At 32.2% G+C, this 5,557-nt stretch overlaps 1 pseudogene; it reads right to left on the bottom strand.

Moving 5' to 3' along the window:
• Positions 1-5,031: 5,031 nt before the first annotated feature.
• On the bottom strand, positions 5,032-5,241 carry LOC145277312 (U2 spliceosomal RNA; annotated as a pseudogene).
• Between the last annotated feature and the right edge of the window lie 316 nt (positions 5,242-5,557).

The raw sequence follows: 5,557 nt of genomic DNA, 5'->3' as shown, positions 1-5,557 counted from the left end.
GGACCTATATATTAATTTATTTACCGGACTTATAATATAAACAAAGAAAACTTTCCAGGAAAATGCCAACTTCGGACTGTTACCTTGTGATGTGGATTACTCAAAATACAGATTGGATGACATTACCTTACTGCTATCAAAGACATTCACTTCGGATTTTACCATGCAATTTGGATGTGAATTTCTATATCCTTTTTATTAACTTTCCTTATCTATGATATTTAAATACTTTTAAAAAAATAAGGCGTAAACCATTATAATTATTTGCTAATATTTTCTCCTCAGAAGAGATGGTCGACATCGAGATCCTATAGGATAATGAGTTATAATATTTCTAATGTATTTTTGTCTTACATACAATATTTATAATCTTTGGATTTGAAATTTAACGATTTGATGTCATAATTTTTTTTTAAATTTATTGAATGACTAATATATATATATATATATATATATATATATATATATGGGTGTGTGTGTGTATTGTGTGTGTGTCATAATATAGTTAACAATACTAAAATATATATTAATTAGTTGACGACCGAAAATGCAATTGAGAATTACTTAGGAACTTTATCCAGTCATGACTGCCGGAACAAGAGCATGCTAACTCCGTGAAGTAAATAAAGGCTTCCGTTTGCAATTCTGCCTAACTTCCCGAGTTTGATAGAAACCCTCACGAGTTCTAAAACATACGCCTAAAGAATGTTAGAGATTACATCGACCGAAACGTCGTGAAAATGACACCCAAGATGAGAACTGTAGTCCGATGAGTTCAAATAATACGAATAATCGCCAGCAAAACAAAAAATGGGCAACAAATAAACAAATATATAAGAAATGAATGTTCCCAAAGGCAAAACCTAGTTTGATAAATTTTGCTTTGTGTTTTAACTTATTTTAGAGCGTTTTAGCAACACACCATTATGCTTTGTTAGTGGTTCTACTTATAATCATGTAAAATAACAGTACTTTCATTTTGAATCTATATATTTTTATTACACTACCTTTTGTGTAATTTTCGATTTTGGAGAAATTATAGTCTCCACGTGATTATCTAATGGCAGCCCTATATTTTTTTCATTCTAACTAGCTAGTGTATACTCCGTTGACATTACATGATTACGTGAAGCCTCGAAAATCGATACAAATCGAAAATTAAACCGAAGGTAACAAGGCACGGACAAGAGTTTGCAATCCGTTAATAAATCATACACAAAAGCAATGAGGATATGACGATGTTTACGAGGTGAGAAAACAGCTTTACGAACCAGTCTTTCCGTTTCGTATAACATATGGAAAACATTAATGCGGTATTACTTCTTTACAGATTACAACATTCTTGTCTTCGAATACAATGTCAACAGTACATTTACTTGTCCCTGAATGCAGCCATTCTAACATTTCCTTTGTCAGTGACCCATTCAACTTCACGTATTTCTCTATTTACCTCCTACTTCCATGCAAATAGCCATACCCATCATAAATTGAGAAAAACAAGAACGTTAAAACAACCCTTTTTTATTGATAAAATTTTGGGTTTTCTATGAAAAAAAAATACTATGATACTTTGTATCACCAAAAAAGTCAAACATTTTTCTTAATATTATTAACTTAAAATTATGAAGTTAATTTGTACTACATTTCTGATGACACAATCTGAAAAGAAATAATTATTTTTAAATTATCAGGTACTTCAATTACTTATCCATGACTATATATGTTTTACTCCCTGGTGTAAATTTACACCGGGTTAAGAACTGCTGACTTACAAAGGTTTTCCAGGTTAGTTCTATGCATGGGATATAAATTTTATGAAAATAGCATGAATTTATATTTTTAAAAGGGGCTTAGTCATCATAGTGTTCTGAAATTAAGAAGGTATAATTAGAATTTTAATTGCCTAAATCAGAAAAAAGTGTACGCATGATATTGATTTTAAAAGCATGAGATATATTTTTCATATTGAAAATGTTTTACCTCATAGACTGCATATTCACACAAATTATATATATATATATATATATATATATATATATATATATATTACATACGTATATTTATATATATATATATATATATATTGCATACGTATATTTATATATATATATATATATATATACATATATATATATATGTATATATATATATATATACATATATATATATATCTTTATTTGATTGGCAAAATTTTAGAATAATTATAAAAAAGTGAACCATATCGTAAATTCAATCAACTAAAAAATGGAAACCGGGGTGAGGAAAAGAGAGGAGGTTAAGACAAAAAAAAAAAAAAGCCTGACTACCCAATTTTTTTTTTTTCTTCTTAACCTCCTCTCCGCTCGTATTCCATATCACTACCAAATATTCTAAAAAATAATAATTTTCAGACTTATGACCCTTGAAAATGTTTGTCTGAACGAAAAGCGCTTTGGGTATATTTTAACGATCGTTTTTTAATCGACTTATTTATTTTATTTAATTGTACATATAACTTGCCCCATTATATATATATTTTTTTTCTTTTCCTCACCCCGGTTTCCATTTTTTAGTTGATTGAATTTACGATATGGTTCACTTTTTTATAATATATATATATATATATATATATATATATATATATATATATATATATAATGTGAAAAGGAAGCTGAAAACCAGAGGCTCGACGTTTCGCCCGAAATATGCGGTCTTTTTCAAGAGGTGTGGTCTCTGACGAGAGGGTCGATGTTTTTAGTTTTATATATACTGAGGTAGTGTATGCAAATAAAACTATTATACAAATATACAAAAAAAAGAACAAATATATATTTATTAACCAGTGTCTAGATTATTTTCGTGCAATAATATTTTAGATAAGTGGAAAGAAATGTTAAAAATCCTTTTTTTCTGTTTGATAGTGTTAGTAGAGTTAAAGATAAGGGCAAATTCCAGCAGACGGCGTGTTGATCTTCTTTTTTTTTTACATAGGCATCACCACATTATCAAGGCCAAGAGGCCACTCAAGGATAAGGGTTAAAGAGTGTACAGTAGAAATTGGACAATATAGTAATCATTAGTAATGAAAATTTGGTAAATTTGATAACTTATATGGAACGGCTCATCAAGAACTTATTTACGTTAGACTTAAACACAACCATATTGTAGTCAGCCGGAAAGCAGGAAAACGGACGACAATTCCACAGGCGTGCAGTTCTAAGAAAGAAGCTTTGTTCATGGAATCTACGTTTAGGTTTAGGCACAGATAAAGAGTGGGGGGGGGGAATTATTGATAGTGTTTACAGCTAGACGAGTGTTTCTTGTGAAAGTTTGGCGAGGGGGGACCATTGACTGAAACTCAGTCGAACACTTTCCATGAAAATAACGATACATCAGAGACAAACTCGCAACATCTCTTCTGTGAGATAGAGATTGCAAGGAAGAGAAAAGGATATCTCCTACGAGGCTACGAAGTCTATTTTGAACTCTATCAAGGCAGGCCAAGTCCTTTCTAGCAGCCCCTGCCCAGATGTGGCAACAGTATTCCATCCTTGGACGTACCTGGCTCTTATATAGATAGAGAATAGCATTTTTCCTACTGTGCCTGATTAAATTGATTTTTCCAGTGATCTACTATGCATATGCTTTAGGAGGGTCGGATTTTTAAAAATGATTTCGAAAATGCGGCCCTCCTAAAGCATATACATAGTAGGTCAACACGCCGTCTGCTGGAATCTGCTCTAATCTTATCTGAGATCGGCGATTTGTCGGTAGGGCCACATGGTTTCGCACATGGAGTAAGGTTTTTTCTGGGTAGATTGGATATATTTAATTAAAATTCGGTTACCATTTCATACGTAAATCGAATTGAATCTTTGGACCTTTATACCTTAAAACGCGGATATATACTCGACAGCTTTCTTGAAATCACGCCAAACACATATAACCCTGTCACTGAGAATATTTTTGGTGCAATATCACTATAGTGTTCGTCCGACCCAATCGTTTATTTTTGAACAAAACCATCTCAGCAAAAACAGTATTACGTACTTAAGTCCCATGTTTAAATTAGTATAAAATCCAAAAAAAATTAGGGAAAATGGTCCCGCAGAAGATGTGTTAGAGCTAATTTTCTGAAAAAAAAAAGAACCTCTCAGTAGAGCGAGAAAACGAAAGATGACCGTGATAGTGTCATTGAATTCTGCGCAAAGCAACTTAAACGATAGTATGCAGTTATCCCTGTCTGTTTTTGATCTTCTGAAAGGTTATTTACAATGAAAAATCGCAACTTCAAAAATTATGTATTTACTCATAATTATTTTTCTACTCGACTATTTTTCGTAATTTTTGGAATTTATACTAATTTCGGCATGGCACGTAAGTACGTAATGATGTTTTCCTCTGAAAGGCATTTTTTTTCAAAGACACACCATAGTAAAGTTGCACCCTTTTTTTACAAAACACATTCGTCCACCAATTTTCTTAAAGTTTTGATAAAATATAATCGAGAATGCAAATAGCAGAAAATAATATGAGATAGAGATGAAATTTATTCAGAATATATCGATGTTTTATTTTTATGGACGAGTTGCATTTTACTGGAATGGTCATCAATTTCATCAGGCATAGTAGGTTTGTACATTATTTATTTTTATAACATGGTTTGCTACAGATTATTTTCGAAATTACTCAGTTGGGTCCAGAAATGTATATTATCAAAGAGTTTTGTCTAATCACCAGAAAAAAAAAAAAACGAAAATAGCGTAATCCGTGACCTGGTGTGAACAGTTGTTTCTTTTTACAACTCAAATTTTATTGATTTTCATTTTTCGATCATCAAATGCAAACAAATCAAATGTAAGTTTTAAAACGCACCCATTGTACCTATTCACAATGCCTCCCCACAGGACAGAGTTAGACACCAGGGTCGTTTTTTTTTAACGTGGAGAAAAGGTACAAAAATAAAAAATTGTCTCAGTCATGAAGAACTGCTCCTCCACCGAAAGAGAACAAGAAATGGAAATGCAGCATCATAAGAACAGATGGTATTTATTTGCTCCCCCACTGAGCAAATTAGGCACAAGGCCGTTTTTAATGTGAGGTAAAAACCAGCTCCCCTAAAAGGGGTCACTCTGGTTACCAAAAATAATAATTGTCCCAGTATAGAGGGTTTCCCCTCCATTGACTGGTACAAATTATCTTAAGTGCAGCATCATAAGAACAGATACTACACTTTGATCTTGGCCAAAAGGCCAAAGCTAGCTTATTACAAAAGTTGCAATAGTTACAGTCTAAAGTTACTGCTAATCTGTAACGTTGTACATCGTTTTCAACAGTGTCATTACATTTTAACGGGCCCAACACGTTGTAAATTCTGTCGCAACGAAAACAGAAGAAATGACAAAACAAAAAAAAACTCGAATTATTTTCTTTTTTAACAAAAGCCGTTATGTTTGGTATTACCAACAACACATTTTTCTTAAATATTGAAACAACTCCTTTCTCCTTCACCAGTTTCCTGCGACTTTTCGTCTCTTTTGTAACGTCACCGACGTGTCTCGAACACGTGCTTCTCTCG

The sequence above is a fragment of the Euprymna scolopes genome, chromosome 5 (genome assembly GCF_053919585.1).
Source record: "Euprymna scolopes isolate OS-2025 chromosome 5, ASM5391958v1, whole genome shotgun sequence".
Classification (NCBI taxonomy): Eukaryota; Metazoa; Mollusca; class Cephalopoda; order Sepiida; family Sepiolidae; genus Euprymna; species Euprymna scolopes.
Note: the sequence above shows the minus strand (reverse complement) of the source record. Positions and strands in the feature narration are given on the sequence as shown.